This window comes from Musca domestica, unplaced genomic scaffold, assembly GCF_030504385.1.
Source record: "Musca domestica strain aabys unplaced genomic scaffold, Musca_domestica.polishedcontigs.V.1.1 133, whole genome shotgun sequence".
Lineage (NCBI taxonomy): Eukaryota > Metazoa > Arthropoda > Insecta > Diptera > Muscidae > Musca > Musca domestica.
This window is the reverse complement of record NW_026712178.1, coordinates 219,723-240,890: the sequence shown is the minus strand read 5'-3', so window position 1 is coordinate 240,890 and position 21,168 is coordinate 219,723.

Below are 21,168 nucleotides of genomic sequence, written 5' to 3'. Positions count from 1 at the left end.
AAGTATTTGTCAAAGTTTGTTTCATTTCGTTAAAACTATTCATCATTAACAAAAATTGCGTTAGATCTGTCTGGATTAAAAGGATTTTTTAATAGTGATTAAAGTATTTTCGTCAAAAGTTTAGCATAATTTGTCTTCCGTTATTTATTAAATCTGTTCATTTTTATCTTCAACGATCCTGACTGTGTTTTATGATTATAATTTGTCTCTTGTAAAAATTTAGAGGATTATTTGTTTCTGAAATAGTGCTAGGTGCACTTCCATCGTCCATTGAAATTAATTTCTATTCTGGATAATGCATCTGCATTTCCATCATAATACCTTTTTTATACTTGATATCGTAGTCGGTATTCTTGTAGCGTATCTCCATCTAACTAACTTAGAATTAGGTTCTTTTATAGAAAATAACCAGACTAACGGTCTCTGGTCGGTCTCGATCAAAATCTTCTTCCAAAGAGATAGTAGTCTAAAATACTTTGTTGCCCATACAATTGCAAGTAGGTCTTTTTTTCTATAGTACTATAATCTGTTCGGCACCATTCAGACTACGACTAGCATAGCAAATGGGATGTCCATCTGCGATAGAACAGCTCCCAGAGCGAATTGTCCTAGCATCGGTTTTGAAGTACGAATTTTTGGTTAAATCAGGATAAGCTAGAACAGGGTGAATTTGTCATAATCTTTTAGTGATTCAAAATATGCTATATACTTCTAAATTTTCAATATCAACAACAGAATCTTTTTTGACGGCATTTTGTCATTGGCTTGGCTATCTTGAATAATCTTTAATAAACTTTCGGGTAATAGCCTGCTAGTCCAAGAAATTGCTTTATTTCTTTTTGTGTCTTCGGTAGGGGAAATTTTGTACACAAGTTATCTTTTCAGGATTGGTTTGATACCCATTCTCTGATACTACATGCCCGAGAAATTTCGTTTCCCTTTCATAAATTCACTTTTATCTAATTGGATTTTCAAATTACTTCTTTGAGTTTCTGGAAAACCTTTGTAGGGATTCTATATGCTCTTGAAGAGAGGTTGAAATATGATGATGTCATCCATATATAATAAACAAATTGTATTAGTAAGATCGCCCAAAACTTCATTCATTAAGCGTTGGAAGGTGGCTGGAGCTGTTTTCAGTCCAAATGGCATACGTAAAAATTCGTAGTGTCCGCCCTCCACGCTAAATGCTGTTTTTGGAATATCTTTTTCATGTATTTCGATTTGGTGGAATCCTTTCGCCAAATCAAGTGTGGTAAAATATTGACAGCGTCCAAGTTTTTCCAAAATTTCATCAATATTTGGTATTGGGTATTTGTCATCTATGGTTACTTCGTTGAGTTTTCTATAATCTATCACGAGTCTCCATTTAGGTTTACCACTGGCATCCATCTTTTCGGGACAATCCAAACCGGCGCTGAGTAAGGTGAATGACTGGGTCTTATTATACCTTTATGTAGCATATCTTCAATTTGTTTTTTTACTTCAGTTTTATGAACATACGGATATCGGTATGTTTTTGTTGCAATAGGGATGTTATTCATGGTCCTTATTTCATGTTTAATGGCGTTCGTAATGTAAGGTCACTTTCCTTCCGAGTAAAATATATCTTTATATTTCTTAATAATCGGTACAAGTTTTCTATTTTCTTCTTCGTTAGATGGTCCAAACGAACTTGTTCTAGTATTGGTTTGTCTATATTATCGCCAAAATCAAATGTATAAAAATTATCAGAGGTTATTTCTTTTGTGTTCTGGCTTTCTAAAATAACTCGTTTTGGTAATTTCCATTACTTTAATGAAGCATTAAGTTTATAATTTTCTGCTTCATATACACCTTCCATTATTTCGATATTCTTATCGTCATATATGGTTTGGGGGGTTATATACAAGTCCGTTTTTCTGTTCAACAGGTAACGAGACTTGATGAAAACCTGTTTTTTCGAAATAGTATTCAACACCGTCATTGGTATATTGAATAGGTATTTTAATTTCTCCAGTTTCTAAAAAGTATCCTTCAGATTTACTATTGATTTAATTTGTCTTAATATATTATTGCCAATTATTCCATCATATTGGTTATGGAATTGACAAACGAGGAATTCTATTTGGTATCTACATTTGTTCCAAATTCTTTAAATGCTGGTATGGTTACTTTTTCCGAAATTTTAATAGTGTGTTGGAGGGTCGTATGTTTGTGACCTTGCAAGGTACCTTCCACTTAGGGTTGCAGATTCCAGGGTTAATTATGGAATGTGTTGCTCCGTATCAATTAGGAATTTTAGACTTCCTAGTTTGGTTTTTATTGTTATATATGGTAAGTTTCCGTTGAGGCCTTCGGCTGAAAATTTTGGACATTCTTGTATTGTTCCCTTCTGTTTGTTGTCCTGATTGCAATGACATTGGTAACCCTTAGTTGAGGATGTCGGTTGAAAATATTGTATGTTATTAATTTCCAATAGGTTTCTACTGTTTGTGGTTGATTATATTTATGCATATTACGATGTTGGTATTGGTATGATTTTGGTTATAATTTTCGCCGTTGCGATGATGATTTTGGTGGTAATTATCCGAATTGCGTTGGTAATAACTATTTGAATTGTCCTGTCTATAATTGTATTGGGTATCTCGATGATAATTGTTGCGATTGTTAGATTTATTAAAGTATTGTTTTCTATATTATTCGTTTTATTCCCCATTGATTCGCGGTTACCGTCTAGTTCTTCACTATTATGTTTTTTTATTTTGTCGGTCTTTTTATAATTCGGCCGTCCTTTCCCATACGTTCATAACCATTTCAAATAGGATATCCATCGCGGATTCTAAAGTTTCAGGATTTCTACAAGCTAACACTGTTCGCATTGGCTTCTGGCATCTTATTTTTAAAGATGTGCAGGGCAGATCTCCTGTTGTTAAGAGCTACTTGATTGGCTCCCTCACCCTCGCCTAAAACTTGTAGTGGCTTTGTTATTCAGACGCCTAAGTCTGTGTTTTATTTCGTTATAAAAATCGATTGTGGTAGTTTCGAATTGACCGCCCTTAGTTCGTCAAATAACTGTTCACAGTTGTTTCTTTTCACCGAAATTATTTTCTAATACTGTCTTTATTTCTGTCCAGGATTGTGCCTGTGTATTATTTCTATAATTTCCTTTGCGCTACCGACGAGTCTACTTTTTATAATGTCTGAAGAATAATAGTTGTGATAGTTCGTCATAGGTCCTAAGCATTGGGTGTATTCGGTCTATTAGTCTGGTAAAGTTCGTCAGATCATTGCGGTTTCCATTGAATGGGGGATCGTGTTAAGGTATTTAATAGGGTCTAACTGTATTTGATTAGGGAGTGCCATTTATGATTTTCAATAAGTATATAAGTTATAAGTCTAAACAAAAATACTTATAATAGATATATAAATATATATAACAATGTTCTTACTTTAGTTTCTCCTTCTACTTCGTTTTCGTTTTTTTATCTTCTTAATTCTTGCCAGCTCCTTCTTCCTCTGCGTGTGATTTTTCCTTCCGTCTTGTTTTCCTCCTCCTTGCAGATCTTCTTCTTTTTGTAATATTCTTCTTTGGTGATGTCACCTCTTTTTCCAAAATGTTTCACCTTTTTTTTCTTTTTAACAATTTTTCGATTTCACCTTTTTTTTAACAATTTTTTATTTTGTTGTTACTTGTTGTTTTTTTTTTTTTTTGTAAAATAAATATTATTGTCTTTGTAAGGATCGCTTTAAAAGGATAAATTAATTATTGTCCTTTTTTTTATTGTGATATCCTTTTTCACTTTCACTTTTGTAAAGCACTTGTGTCACTATGGATCAGTTTTAAAAAGGATAATTATTATTTAATTATCGTCTTTTTTTTTCAATATCCTTTTTTATTGTAACTTTTGTAAAACACTTTTGTCACTAAGGATCACTTTAAAAAGGTAAATTAATTATTTAATTATTGTCCTTTTTTTAATATCCTTTTTTTTTTATTGTAACTTTTATAAAACACTTTTGTCACTAAGGATCACTTTAAAAAGGATAAATTAATTATTTAATTATTGTCCTTTTTTTTCTAATATCCTTTTTTATTGTAACTTTATAAAACCTTTTGTCACTAAGGATCACTTTAAAAAGGATAATTAATTATTTAATTATTGTCCTTTTTTTTTAATATCCTTTTTTTTATGTAACTTTTATAAAACACTTTTGTCACTAAGGATCACTTTAAAAAGGATAAATTAATTATTTAATTATTGTCCTTTTTTACTATCCTTTTTCACTGTCACTTCGGATCGCGTTAAAATATTTAAAATATTAACAAGGAATAATTAATTCTTTAATTAATATCCTTATTCGCGATATCCCATCCTCGTCGCCACTTTTGGTTTGACTTTTACTAGTCAATAAAAAAAACAAAATTCTTTTTGTTTTATTTTCTTGTAGCTTCTGCTACCACTTTATTTGAGTACTATTCTTAGACTAATTGAAAAACATAATTTCGGTTTTATTTATTAAATTAAAGTGCTTATTAAGCGTTCTTGTTCTTCTGCACGTTTATTATTTTATTTCAAAAAATATTGATTACTTGCATACGCGTGTTATATTAAATTATATTTCCCAACATTTTAGTTTCCCAGGTAAATTGCTAAAGTTGCAATTTCTAGGGTCAACAGCATAAGTGTGCTGAATTATATTTCCAACAGTAAGCACACAAAAAATAATTACAACAACAAAAAAAAAAAAAAATAAAGAAGCAAGTGCATGAAGAACAGGAAAACGCGTGTGTGTTATTTAAGAAAGGTAACCATTTAAATAATGAACGCGATGGGGTGATATCATAACTCATAGCATCGGCTCCTGGTGTTGATGACATATGTGTAAGGTTTGAAGATCTATCTCGCGGAGCTTACCGTATATTTCCACGCGAGGAATATGAAAATATTAGGCCCTAAATCAACGGTCACCACATTGTCTTCGGAGATGAGATCAGAGCTGAATATGCATGTTAAGGGAAATGTAATTCCGACCACGAACAGAACTACCCCAAGATCATGGGGTCACATCCGACAGCATCTTCAAGTCGTCAGCGCGATCCACAGGTCTTTGCGACACAGGAACCAGGTCCTCAAGGCGCTAGCTGGAAGCACTTGAATGCGAACCTCTTAACAGGTTGCCTCCTCATGACACCAGTGTATCATCTACATGAGGGGGCGTAGGCCCTTCCTATGCAGACCTGCCAGAGTGCTTCCCTGAAAGTGTCTTCTCAGGATAACAGTGGACCATCTACATGAGGAGGCGAAGGTCCTTCCCATACCTCAGCATAATCATATGCTTTCGTTGCTCGAGTGTTATTGTGGCAGTCATCTAAACCATAACAAAACTCCCCACCCAGGCGTATCAAGAAGGACGTACGCGATCAAGGGAGGTACGTCCAACGGTATAAGAGAGATCAATAAACCTATCCGGCAGGTCATGCAACCACAGGTGCCATCATCAATTTCCGTATGAATGTCGTCCTCGGAGTCCACCCCATCCATTGCAATTGAAGAACGTTGGCTGCCTAGACAAACAGGTTAGTTTTTGGCGTAATTAAGTTCAGAATGGTACAGTCGCGCACACAAAACTCTGGGCCTCTATAATTGTCCAGCCAAACCTATCCCACTTACTCCAGAATATCTTTGGCTACAGCCCACGAAATTAGCCGAATACTTGAAAATGATGTTAGAAACGGATTAGCAAAAAACAAACAAAACCTGTGTAGCTGATAAAATGGAGAACCAATGAGAAATTTTGAACTCCATTTTTTAAGGACTTATCGCCACCGAATGTGCTTTTTTAAATAAATATTTTTTTAAGATCCAGCTGTCCTTAAGTCGTGGAATTTGTTGATATTTTGTGCAAGAAACTGTATACCACCGAACGTGTTGTTTTATGATTAATTTTTTATTTAGAGGCCAGCAGCAGAAAGTCTAAGTTTTATAAAGTCCAGCAACATTTAAAACATGGATTTTACAGACTTTTTTTGGAAGGCCAGCAAATCACCCAACGTGAATTTTTATACATTTTTGTCAAGTATCAGCAGACCACTCAACGGGGATTTTTTAAATTTTTTTTTCAAGGATCAGCAGACCACAAGTCGCAATTTTGTCCAATAATATTATTTTCAAGAAGTAGCAGGCCAACAAATGTAGCTTTTTATGATTTTTTTGGATCAATAATTTTTCGAAAATTATTTTTTTCAAGTATCATCAGACCCATAACGTTCTATTTTTTTAAAATATTCTTCCAAGGGCCAATGGACCAACATTGGTGAAATTTTAAGGAGAAAGGATTTTTTGAGGCTTTCAAAGTTCAGACAAGCACAGGTGGATTTTTAAGGAGGGTAGATTTTTGAGGAATAATAATTTTCGAAATTAAGCAGGCAACTCACCGTGGATTTTTAGCCAAGTTTTTTAAGATCCGCCTGAAAAATCAATTTTAAGCATTCAAAGATTTTTTTTAAGGGCCAGCAGAGTTATTTTTTTTTTTTTTGTGGACTTTTCAAGCGGCAGCAAATTACCATTAGATCTGCAAAAATTGAACTTTTAAAGGGTTTTTTTCAAGGGTCTAAAGACGAAAAAAATTGGATTTTTGAGGGCATGGATTTTGAAGGACCACAGGACTACATTTTTCAAAGATTTTTTTTTTATTTTCAATAAAATTTTTATTTATTTTTCAATTATTTATTTTCAATGAAGACCTTACCGAAGGCCTGCACAAGGTCGACCAAGAAGTAATTTTGACAATAAATTTAGTATTTTTTGATACTACTATGATTTGACAGCAAACATAGTTGTCAGATGGGCTTACTGGTAGACCTTATATAGGCCATGACGTAGTCCATAGGGCCATGGACGGTACCAAACACTTCTATACATTGCTGTATTCCAATATTTAATATCTAAATGCTCTAATATTTTTTTCATGGACCACAGAGTCAAAAATAGGTGATTTTTCAAAGGGATTTCTTTAAGGACCAAAAATCGTTGATTGTTTGAGGAAGAGTTTCCCAAGGAGATTTTCGAAGCTTTTTATACCCTACCCCACAAGGTGGTCAGGGTATTATGTCTTTGTGCATTTGTTTGTAACAGGTAAAAGGAAACGAGATAGACCCATGGTTCCTTTTGATGATCTGCATAGAATCATATTCTGAGTCGATTTATGATTGTCCGTACGTCTGTCCGTCTGTCCACGTATTTTTGTAAACAAAGTACAGTTCGCATTTATTGCCCTATCCAGATGAAATTTTGCACATATCATTTGCTTTTCCCAAGGACGAACCCTATTGAAATTGGAGATAATCAGTCAAAATTTAGATATAGCTCCCATATATATCTTCGTCCGATTTGCCCTTTATTGTGCACCAAACGTGTAATATCAGTCGGAATAGTATGGAATTTTGCACGTACGATCAGATTGTACTTGAAAATAAGTATGCCAAATTTGATCGAAATCGGTTCAGATATAGCTATAGCTCCCATATATATTGTTCATCCGATTTGTTATTTTTGTCATCCGCAGCCGTAATATGCACTCTGTAACAACAATATTTGGGGCAATATATCGAATGCAGCTCAGAAATACATTTGCTAAATTTTATCGAGATCGGTTGAGATTTGGATATAACTCCCATACATAACTTCGTCCGATTTACCTTTGATTGTGCATCAAACGTCTAATATTTGCCCAAATGGGATGAAATTTGGCACTTTCGACCGAATTGAGTCTAGAATCTAGTATGTCAAATTTGGTGAAGATCGATTTAGATATAGCTATAGCTCCCATATATACTGTTCATCCGATTTGTCATATTTGTTACCCACAGCCGTAATATGCGCTCTGTAACAACAATATTTGGGGAAATATATCAAATGCAGTTCAGAAATATCTTTGCCAAATTTTATCGAGATCGGTTCCGATTTGGATATAGCTCCCACATATATTTTTATCCGAATTCAAATTAATTGTGCACCAAATGGGCAATACAAGTCCGAATTTAAAAGATACAAATGCTTCGGCATATTTAGTCCTTTGAACTTTTAATTATTATCATAGCGAGTTTGATTGAATTCTCCCATAAAACCTTTTAATTGTTATGTGGAGCTCTACTAAATTAACAAAGTGGTGTAGGGTATTATAAAGTCGGCCCCGCCCGACTTTAGGACTTTCTTTACTGGTTGAATATATTTTATGTTCCAATTTTATTTAACTTCCCTCCAAATAACTACTATTTCAATCTCTCGCCTAAACGCGAGCTTATCTAAATTGTATCTAAGATTGATTTCATCAAATCCTAGGCCATCCAAAATACAGCCATATGTAGACAACATTAATCATTGTCAGATTTGAAGAAAATTCCTTTTAAAAACAGTTTCGTTTTTTTTAACAATTTCAGTTTCAAACATATTATCTGGGAGGATAAATCTTGGAGATTGCATAAAAGTGATTTTCAAGCTGTTATTGTCTTAGGGCTACAATTCCACAAACACACACACACTCCCACGAAGCCTCCTGCACTTCTACTCTCGCTGGCAAATTGTCTTCATGAAGATAAAGCGAAGAATATATATCACAACACGAACAATGACAAAATTAAATTGTTATATTACAGCGTCTTTTGTTGACTGTATGCTATACGCTCCGGCGAATTGTGTGCGTGCTGTTTTGTCAGAAAATTTAAATGAAATTCTTTCAACTCAATTTTGGAGAGAGGGAGATAGTTGGTAGTCAGTCAGTTAGTTAGGCAGTCACTCAACCAGTCATTTAGTATGACTGCTAACCGGGTATATATATATGTACATACATATTTATATGCATTTGTCAATTTGCTTTCCGAAGAGGAACACATGTTTACAGATGTGAATTCAATTTACATTATGCTGTTCGGATGTATGTGCGGAACATCTCCCCAGACATACGACGATAGGGAAGGAATTCGAGGGGTATTGAAATCACTTTTATGAAATTTTTGTTACAATTTTTCATTAATTTTTTTTATTTCCTCTCTTTAGGAACATAGCTTCCCTGGAAGTCTTCGACGGTAAAAAATGAAACTAAAGAAGCACGAAATCCAAATAGTATGGGTTACAGGATTTCAAGATAGGTATTAAGCCAAGATATTAAAAGGATTTGTCGGGGGTAGTACCAGAAGAAGTGCGGGAAGTATCAGAAGAAGTGCGGGAAGTACCAGGAGAAGTGTGAAGATATGTCCCTTTTTTTCCCAGCAGATTTTGTGTTAGTAAAACTAATGGAATATCTGAAATTTGAAGAGAATTGAATGCTTTTTTTCGGATTTTATGATTGTTTAGGTTATTCAAAACTTTGACTCTTTGTGGGGGAGGTACCAGAAGGAATGGTCCGATCTCTACCATCTTTATAACAGATCTTGGGTTAATGGAAATATTGAGATGTACCAAGTTTGAATGGGATCGGATGTTAACTTCGTGTTTTATGAATTTCACGGATATTTAAAATTTTGACCCTCTTTGGGGGAGGTACCAGAAGGAATGGACCGATATATTCCATCTTCACACCAGATCTTGGGCTAACAAAAATATTGGGATGTGTGTAATTTCGAGAGAACCTTATGCTTATTTCGGATTTTATAAACGTTTTGGTTATTCAAAACTTTGTCTCTTTGTGGGGGAGGTACCGGAAGGAATGTTCTGATCTCTACCATCTTTATAACAGATCTTGGGTTAATGGAAATATTGAGATGTACCAAGTCTGAATGGAATCGGATGGTAATTTTGCGTTTCATGGGCTTCGTGGATATTCAAAATTTTGACCCTTTGTGGGGGAGCTACCAGAAGGAATGGACCGATATATTCCATCTTTACACCAGACCTTCGGTTAATAAAAGTTTTGTGATGTATGTAATTTGGAGAGAACCTTATGCTTATTTCGGATTTTATAAACGTTTTGGTTATTCAAAACTTTGACCCTTTGTGGGGGAGGTACCAGAAGGAATGGTCCGCTCTCTACCATCTTTATAACAGAGCTTGTGTTGATGGAAATATTGAGATGTACTAAATCTGGATGGAATCGGATGTAAATTTCGTGTTTCATGAGCTTCGTGGATACTCAAAATGTTGACTCTTTCTGGGGGAGGTACCAGAAGGAGTGAACCCAAATATTCCATCTTTACAGCAGATCTTGTGTTAGTAGAAATACTGAGATGTGTGATATGTGAAGAGAACTGAATGCTTATTTCGGATTTCATAAACGTTTTGGTTATTCAAAACTTTGACCCTTTGCGGGGGAGCTACCAGAAGGCATGGTCCGATCTCTACCATCTTTATAACAGAGCTTGTGTTGATGGAAATATTTAAATGTACTAAGTCTGAATGGAATCGGATGTTAATTTCGTGTTTTATGAGCTTCATGGATACTCAAAATGTTGACCCTTTGTGGTGGAGGTACCAGAAGGAGTGGACCGATATATTCCATCTTCACACCAGACCTTGCGTTAATAAAAATTTTGTGATGTGTGTAATTTCGAGGCAATCGGACTCTTACATTATATTTTATAAGAGTTGTAATTATTCAACATTTTGACCCTTGAGGGGGAGGTACTTGATGGCGTGAACCGATATTGTCAATTTTCACACCTGACCTAGCACTGATGCAAACATTAGGATTTACAAAGTTGGAGCAAAATCGGATTATCCTTTCTCTTTCTGAGCAGTAAATTATTTTCTTTGAAGATGTTGACATTTTGTGTGGAAGGAGTGGACCTATATTGGCATCTCCGAACTCGATCTAAGTTAAAAAAAATATTACGATTAACCCGGCGAAGCGCTTGCTTGAGGTGATCGACACTTTGGTATTTTTAGTGCCAACCTTACTTTTCAAAATACTCCAGATATCCAATTATTTTTAAAAAATCCACATTCATTGCTGGGTCTCAAAAAATTATTTTTAAAAAATCCAGGTTCATTGCTATGTCTCAAAAAATTATTTTTAAAAAATCCAGGTTCATTGCTGGGTCTTATTACTGGGTCTCAAAAAATTATTTTTAAAAAATCCACGTTCATTGCTGGGTCTCCAAAAAATATTTTTTAAAAATCCACCTTCATTGCTGGGTCTCAAAAAATTATTTGTAAAAAATCCACGTTCATTGCTGGGTCTCAAAAAATTATTTTTAAAAAATCCACATTCATTGCTGGGTCTCAAAAAAATTATTTTTAAAAATTCCACATTCATTGCTGGGTCTCAAAAAAACTATTTTTAAAAAATCCAGGTTCATTGCTGGGTCTCAAAAAATTATTTTTAAAAAATCCAGGTTCATTGCTGGAAATTATTTTTAAAAAATCCACGTTCATTGCTGGGTCTCAAAAAATTATTTTTAAAAAATCCACGTTTATTGCTGGGTCTCAAAAAATTATTTTTAAAAAATCCAGGTTCATTGCTGGGTCTCCAAAAAATTATTTTTAAAAAATCCACATTCATTGCTGGGTCTCAAAAAAAATATTTGTAAAAAATCCACGTAGGTCTCAAAAAATTATTTTTAAAAAATCCACGTTCATTGCTGGTTCTCAAAAAATTATTTTTAAAAAATCCACGTTCATTGCTGGGTCTCAAAAAATTATTTTTAAAAAATCCAGGTTCATTGCTATGTCTCAAAAAATTATTTTTAAAAAATCCAGGTTCATTGCTGGGTCTTATTACTGGGTCTCAAAAAATTATTTTTAAAAAATCCACGTTCATTGCTGGGTCTCCAAAAAATATTTTTAAAAAATCCACCTTCATTGCTGGGTCTCAAAAAATTATTTGTAAAAAATCCACGTTCATTGCTGGGTCTCAAAAAATTATTTTTAAAAAATCCACATTCATTGCTGGGTCTCAAAAAATTATTTTTAAAAAATCCACATTCATTGCTGGGTCTCAAAAAAACTATTTTTAAAAAATCCAGGTTCATTGCTGGGTCTCAAAAAATTATTTTTAAAAAATCCAGGTTCATTGCTGGAAATTATTTTTAAAAAATCCACGTTCATTGCTGGGTCCCAAAAAATTATTTTTAAAAAATCCACGTTTATTGCTGGGTCTCAAAAAATTATTTTTAAAAAATCCAGGTTCATTGCTGGGTCTCCAAAAAATTATTTTTAAAAAATCCACATTCATTGCTGGGTCTCAAAAAAAATATTTGTAAAAAATCCACGTAGGTCTCAAAAAATTATTTTTAAAAAATCCACGTTCATTGCTGGTTCTCAAAAAATTATTTTTAAAAAATCCACGTTCATTGCTGGGTCTCAAAAAATTATTTTTAAAAAATCCACGTTCATTGCTGGTTCTCAAAAAATTATTTTTAAAAAATCCACGTTCATTGCTGGGTCTCAAAAAATTATTTTTAAAAAATCCACGTTCATTGCTGGGTCTCCAAAAAATATTTTTAAAAAATCCACCTTCATTGCTGGGTCTCAAAAAATTATTTGTAAAAAATCCACGTAGGTCTCAAAAAATTATTTTTAAAAGTGTCTTGCCAGGAGTTTTTTCCCAGTAGTTCCCAGGATTAGTCTTTTGAAAATTCAAGGGTTTGGCCAGGAATTTTTGCCCAGGAGATCCCTAGACTAGCCTTTTAAAATTTCCGATATTGGAATACTTATATATTTACTACGTTATTTCTTCCTGAAACATTATGGAATTGTTTCCTACCAAAAACCCTATGGTACGTAGTCCCCATAAAATCATTATAAAATCCAATTTTCATTTAATTTTACATTTTTTTTCTTTAGAATCCCTTCTCGAAACTTCCATGGCGACCCCATCACAAATTACATGCCGTTTTATAGAGCTTAGCCCACAACTTGCTTGTTGTACTGGCAACATTATCTAACCAATCTATGAAATAATTACATTTTCATTCTCTATTAAATGGTGTTTGTCTGAATACAAGAAATCTGCCAGCAAGGGTGGGGTTCTCCATCTATCCTTACCACTTTAACAAAGGAGACCTACCAGAAGAAATCTAGTATTTATAGATGAATGGCTGATATGCCAGCTCCTGTAGTTTTTCTGCTGCTAAGGGAGATTGGATTAAACGCTTTGCCATTCAGCCAGCCACCCAACCATTCAGCGCAGCATTCAGTAGCTGTAGTTATTTGTTTGTGTGTGTGTGACGATGGCATGTTATTTGTCGCTCGCTCGCTTTAAAGGAAATGTTACCAATTTAGTTGTTGTCACAAAAAAAAAAAGAAAGCAAAGCAAAGCGAACATAACTCTAACGACTTGGGGTATAACTGAGAATACAAGTGAGCTTTTGTGTAGAAGGCAATGCATTGGCTGTATCGGTTTGTTTTGTATTTTTGCGAATTTTTGTTGAAGCAGTGTTTCCCTTCAAAGCAGGAGGGCGTCTTAAGTGACATTGGATTTTTGCAGAGATATGGAGAATAGAATAGGTATTGAAATCACGTAGCATGACAATAAATGCTTGTTCAAAAGACATTTTGAAAATTGTCGGAAGCAAGATATGTTTTTTTCTAATAGATGTGCAATTTCCAAATAGTGGTGTTTTGAATGCAGACACACAGAGGGAGATTGCTTACAAAAGGCTTATAGCAGCAAATAAACGAAAAAATAGGAAATGTTTCATGGATGGCAAAACATTGATATTTCAAGGCCAAAGGTATTTGGTTCTCGAAGAACTTATTCTTAAAATCCCGAAAATGGTGGTGTTTTGAATACCGGCACAGAGAGAGATTGGTTACCAAAGGCTTATTAACATCAACAGAAATTGTACCATAAATGGCAAAATATTGACATTTCTAGGTAAGCGATATTTGGTCCTCGAACAACTTAAAATCCAGAAAATGGCGGTTTTTTGAATACCGACACAAGAGAGATATTGGTTACCAAAGGCTTATTAACACCAACAGAAATTGTATCGTAGATGGTAAAATATTGACATTTGAATGTTAACGATATTTGTTCCTCGAACAACTTATTCTTAAAATCGAGATTTGATGGCCTTTTGAGCCCTTGCAAAATTCCATGGCCCTTGAAAAAATGTTTGGCAAAAATCAAAGTTTATGGGGCTTTACAAAATTCGTATCAAAAATCCACGTTTGGTGGACCCCTACAAAATATGTTTTAAAATCCATGTTTAATGTCCTGCTGGGTTTCTGGGTCCTTGAAAAAAAAATATTTTCTTGGAGAAATCCTCCGTAACAAAAGATGATTTCTATACCCGCCACCATACATAGTATGGAGGGTAAGTAAAGTTCGTCTTTCCGTTTTTAAATCATTGAAATAATAATTTTAGACACTAGAGTCAAAACAAAGCTGAAAGCTAAAATTTTGTGCAGATCAGCTTTTTGTCTGCAGGCAGGTCAAGTTCGAAGATGGGTTATATCGACACTTTACCCCCTGGAAGATAAATGTCTATATAGGTCCACAATATTGTATAGCCCACACACAACGGTACCCCCCGATAGTCGATATTTTGACGATTTTAGGAACATTATTCACCGGAGTTGTTTCAAATTTCGTATTTAGTATTCGTAATGGGTACTACAGCCTATGACAAAAAATTGTGTATGCAGCTCCCCGTCTTCGTATAGCCCCCATATAACGGTACCTCCCGATATTCGGTATTTTGATAATTTTAGCGACATTATTCACCGGAGTTGTTTCAAATTTTGTATTTAGAATTCGTAATGGATACTACAGCCTGTGACAGAAAATTGTCTATGCAGGTCCAAGTCTTCGTATAGCCTCCATATAACTGTACCTCCCGATATTCGGTATTTTGATGATTTTAGCCACATTTTTCAACGGATTTGTCCAGGTCTTCGTATAGCCTCCATATAACTGTACCTCCCGATATTCGGTATTTTGATGATTTCAGCGACATTTTTGAACGGAGATGTTTAAAATTTGGTATTTGAAGTTCGTAACGAATACTTCAGCCTATGACAGAAAATTGTCCATGCAGGTCCAGATCTTCGTATAGGCCCCATATATCAGTACCTCCCTATATTCGGTATTTTGATGATTTTAGCGACATTATTCACCGGAATTGTTTAAAATTTCCTATTTGAAGTTCCTAATAGGTACCACAGACTGTGACAGAAAATTGTCTCTGCAGGTCCAAGTCTTCGTATAGCCCCAACATAATAGCCATGATTCGTATAGCCCCGATTCATGATTTATTCACCGGATTATTATACCCTCAGTCATATGGTTAGAGAGGGTATAAAAATCATCTTGATACTGCCAAAACGTGTCTCATCGCAATACCGGTTTTAGACCCTAGATCTCTTTGGACCAAAACCGTTTCAGGACATTTAGAGTCAATCTAATGTTGTCCGTACGTCTGTCTGCCTGGCTGGCTGGTATTTCGAAGGGAGAATCCGATTTGGTCTAAACTTGGTAAATGGTAATATTATTGTCAAACTTAGATCGAGTTTGGAGATGGGCAATATCGGTCCACTCTTTCTGGTACCTACCCCCATAAAAGGTCGAAATTTTAAAAAAATAAAATATTTTTTCTACACAGAAAGTGAAAGGATAATCTGATTATGCTCCAAATTTGCATATCCTAATATTTCCCTCAGTTCTAGGTCAGGTGCGAAAATGGATAATATCGGCCCACTATATCAAGTACCTCCCCCACAAAGGGTCAAAATTTTGAATAATTATAATTCTTATAAAATGTGATGTAAGTGTCCGATTGTCTTCAGATTACACAAATCATAATATTTTTATTAACCCAAGGTCTGCTGAGAAGATGGGATCCACTCCTTCAAGTACCTCCCCCACAAAGTGTCAACATTTTGAATATGTATGAAGCTCATAAAACACGAAGTTAACATTCGATTCCATTCCGACTTGGCACATCTCAATATTTCTATCAACGCAAGATCTGTTATAAAGATGGTAGAGATCGCACCATTCCTTCCGGTACCTCCCCCACAAAGGGTCAAAATTTTGAATATCCATGAAGCTCATAAAACCCGAAATTAACATAAGATTTCATTCAAACTTGGTACATTAGAGATCGGATAATTTCTTCTGGTACCTCCCCCAAAAAGGGTCAAAGTTTTGAATAACCAAAACAATTATAAAATCCAAAATAAGCATCCGGTTCTCCTCATATTTTACACATCCCATTATTTCTACCAGCACAAGATCTGCTGTGATCTGCTGTGTGATATATAGGTCTACTCCTTCCTGTACCTTCCCCACAAACGGTCAAAATTTTGAATATCCATGAAGCCCATAAAAACGCGAAATTAACATCCGATTCCATTCAGACTTGGTACATCTCAATATTTCTATCAACACAAGACCTGTTATAAAGATGGTAGAGATCGGAACATTCCTTCTGGTACCTGCCCCACAGAGGGTCACAGTTTTAAATAACAAAAACGATTATAAAATCGGAAATAAGCATCTGATTCTCTTCAAATTTCACACATCCCATTATTTCTACTAACACAAGATCTGCTGTGAAGTTGGAATGTATGGCCGTACTCCTTCTGGTACCTCCCCCACAAAGGTTCAAAATTTTGAGTAACCATGAAACTCATAAAACGCGAAATTAACATCCGATTCCATTCAGACTTGTTACATCTCAATATTTTCATCACCGCAAGATCTGTTATAAAGGTGGTAGAGAACGGTCGACTCCTTCTTGTACCTCCCACACAAAGGGTCAAAGTTTTGAATAACCAAAACGATTATAAAATCCGAAATAAGCATCCGGTTCTTCTCATATTTTACGCATCCCATTATTTCTACTAACACAAGATATACTGTGAAGATGGAATATATCGGTCCACCCCTTCTGGTACCTGCCCCACAAACTTGTTTTTTTTTATAAAAAATATTCCTTAATTATTTATGAAAATATTTTCTAATTTAGATACCTGTTGTGCTTTCATCATTGAATATGAGTTACTGCCAGCCCGGTCTGGACTAGACTATCTTCCGTGGAATGTTTAAAAGAACCATGTTTCAAGGAATTCCGTCGCACCAACACACATGTGTGACAAAAAAATCAGCAGCTGGAGTATTCGCAAGAAATCCAAACAAAAATGAGAAACAACAGACATGAATATATTATTTCAACTTGCTTTTGATGAATAATTAGGCTACTGTTATTGCAAACCTTGAGCCTTCATTAGTCGACTTGGTAACGTATTTGAATTGTGAGGTATAGAGAGAGAGAGAGAGAGAGAGAGGGGGGGGGGGGGGAGAGAGCATTATAAATTTGCGTTATTGTGACAAAACATTGGAAACGAATCCAAATGAAATGAATAAAGAGTCCACATTTATTTAATTAAAAATTTAAAGCCGCCTTTAATCCCCTGGCTTTTCGTTTTCCTCCCCTCCCCCATCCGCCTAAAATTATGCTTTAATATTATTCATTTCAATTGTAATTTCCAATCCATTTTAAATGGCGTTAAAAATTGCAATTTGTAAAATTATGTGTTGTCTCTCTTTTTTGTATACCCTCCAACATAGGATGGGGGGTATATTATGGTTGTCATTCCGTTTGTAACACCTCGAAATATACATTTTAGACCCCACAAGGTGTATATATTCTTGTTCAGCATAAAATTCTATGTCGATTTAGCCATGTCCGTCCGAATGTCCGTCTGTGGAAATCGCTCTAGCTTCCGAACGAAATGAAGTAGGTTGATAAAATTTTACTCCAATGTATATTATGTCTGCAGGACTTTTGGTATTGAAAATGGGCCATGTAGGTCCACGTTTTGGTATAGCGTCCATATAATGGTACCTCCCTATTTTCGGTATTTTGGTGATTTATGCGAGATGATTCAACGGAATTGTTTCAAATTTGATATTTGAAGTTCGTAATGGATACTACATCCTGTCACTGAAAATTGTCTGTGCAGCTCCACGTCTTCGTATAGCCCCCATATGACGGTACCTCCCAATATTCGGTATTTTAATGATTTTACCGACCTTATTCACCGGAATAGTTTCAAATTTGAGATTTGATGTTCGTAATAGATACTACAGCCTATGACAGAAAATACCACGTTTTGGTATAGGCCCCATATAATGGTACCTCCCGATATTTGGTATTTTGATGATTTTAGCGACATTATTCACCGGAATTGTTTTAGATTTTGTATTTTAAATTCGTAATAGATACTACAGCCTGTGACAGAAAATTGTCTGTGCCGGTCCACGTTTTGGTATAAGCCCCATATAAAGGTACCTCCCTATATTCGGTATATTGATGATTTTAGCGACATTATTCAATGGAATTGTTTCAAATTCGGTATTTGAAATTCGTAATGGATACTACATCCTGTCACTGAAAATTGCCTGTGCAGGTCCACGTTTTCGTATAGCCCCCATATAATGGTACCTCCCAGTATTCGGTATTTTGATGATTTTAGCGACATTTTTTTCCGGAATTTTTTCAAATTTGGTATTTGAAGTTCGTAGTGGATGCTACATCCTGTCACTGAAAATTGTCTTTTCAGATCCACGTCTTCGTATAGCTCCCATATGTCGGTACCTCCCGATATTCCGTATTTAGATGATTTTAGCGACATTATTCACTGGAATTGTTTCAAATTTGGTATTTGAAATTCGTAATGGATACTACAGCCTATGGCAGAAAATTGTCTGTGCAGGTCCACCTCTTCGTATAGCCTCCATATAACGCCACCTTTCGATATTCGGTATTTTGATGATTTTAGCGACATTATTCACCGGAATTGCTTCAAATTTGGTGTTTGAAGTTCGTAGTGGATACTACAGTATATGGCAGAAAATTGTCTGTGCAGGTCCACGTCTTCGTATAGCCCCCATATAACGGTACCTCCCGATATTCAGTATTTTGATGATTTTAGCGACATTATTCACCGGAATTGTTTCAAATTTGGTATTTGAAGTTCGTAATGGATACTACATCCTATGACAAAAAATTGTCGTTGCGGGTCCAAGTCTTCGCATAGCCCCAATATAACGGAACCCCCGATATTAGGTATTTTGATGATTTTAGCTACATTATTCACCGGAATCGTTTCAAATTTGGTATTTGAAGTTCGTAATGGATACTACAGCCTAAGACAAAAAATTGTCTGTGCAGCTCCAAGTTTTCGTATAGCACCCATATAACAGCACTTCCCCATTTTCGAAATTTTGATGATTTTAGAGACATTATTCACCGGAATTGTTTCAAATTTGGTATTTGAAGTACGTAATGGATAATACATCCTATGACAGAAAATTGACTGTGCAGCTCCTCGCCTTCGTATAGCCCCCATACAACGGCACCACCCGATATAATGTATTTAAATGATTTTAGCGACGTTAATCGCCGGAATTGTCTCAAATTTGGTATTTGAAGTTCGTAATGGATACTACAGCTGAAGACAGAAAATTGTATGTGCCGGTCCAAGTATTCATATAGCCCTCATGTAACGGCACCTCCCGATGTTCGGTATTTTGGTGATTTTAGCGACATTATTTACCGGAATTGTTTCAAATTTGGTATTTGAAGGTCGTAATGAATACTACTGCCTATGTCAAAAAATTGTTTGTGCAGGGTATTCAAAGTTCAGCCCGGCCGAATTTACAGCTTTTTTACTTGTTTGTTTTTGTAAAATTTGTAAAAGCAATTAGTTTTAATGTTTTCGATCGATCTCCAAACAAAAACTAAAAGCTAAAAACGAAATGTTTTTTTTTGCGATGCAACAAAGCCACACATTACAAAGAGAAGAAAAGCCAAACAAAGCCCCATGGCATGACATTATTTTCAGCAGAATAATCCGGGGATTTGATGACTTGTCTCAATGCAATGCGGAGCGTGTTTTTTTGGAAACTAAACAATTTGCAAATTCAGCACATATTTGACATACCCTCCTCTCTAGCTGATTTTCCTCCCCCTTTTTTTTTTTTTGACAATTTGTTTTAAATTTGTTAAACTATTAGTTTCGGTTATTCCATCGATTCAATTGAAACATTTGTAATAATGACTGTATGAAACATTGAAATTGTTTAGCTTTTTTTTTGGTATACATTTCTCCCAAACTTTTTTTTGTGTGGCATTCAATTGAAACTAATGAATTTGTATAACATGTTTCGTTGTGCTTTTTATTGAAAAAGTTTTGCGACAACCTTTTTTTTGGGTGGTTGACTGTTGTTTTTTTTTTTTTTGTTCAACTATTTGTGGAGAATATAAAAATGGATGGAACTATTTTTGGTTACTCGTTTTTTTTCTGCCTTTCTTTCAATGGACAATTTGTAGATTTTAATTGCAAGTTTTTGTGGCAATTTTGGAGCAGTCTAAAAATCAGCTTAGTTGCAAAATGGCGTTGATTAAACTAAAATGTTTTTTTTATAAAAAAATATGTACGACATTTTTTCTAGAGAAAAAACTTCGACCTCAGATCCTGAGGCGACATTTTTTTCTAGAGAAAAAACCTCGGCCTTATATCCTGAGGCGACATTTTTTCTAGAGAAAAAAAAACTCGACCTCAGTGCCTGATGATGAATGAAGAGTCCACATTTATTTAATTGAAAATTTAAAGCCGTCCCAAATCCCTTGGCTTTTCGTTTTCCTCCAACTGCCTAAAATTATGCTTTAATATTATTCATATCAATTGTAATTTCCAATCCATTTTAAATGGCGTTAAAAATTGCAATTTGTAAAATTATGTTGTCTCTCTTTTTTGTATACCGTCCACCATAGTATGGAGGGTATGTGAATTTTTTTTCTAGGGAATAAACCTAAATTTCTGAGCTTAAAGCGAAATTGTTTTCTATAGTAACTAGTTAGAAAGTATCGGTCGGTTTTGTCGACAGCTGTATACCCTTAGCCAAGGTTCGATTATTTAAATATATTTTGACTTGTGTTATGATTTTTCAAATCGTTAACCATCTATGGAGTAAATTCTGAGGGAATGGCCAAATTTTGTCCATTTCGTATCGGACCTAAATAAATATGATATTAATATTGTGAACTGCCAGGTTTGGACTATATCGACTGATTACTTCACTTTATATGAAATATGTGATAATTTCTAGAAAATATTAAAATGTGCGTGAGATATAGTCGACCGACTTTATACTTCATCTACTACATATAAAAAACATTGGCACTGGCAGGAAATCGAACATTTATATCCAATTTTATGCGAAATCATTAATTTTATA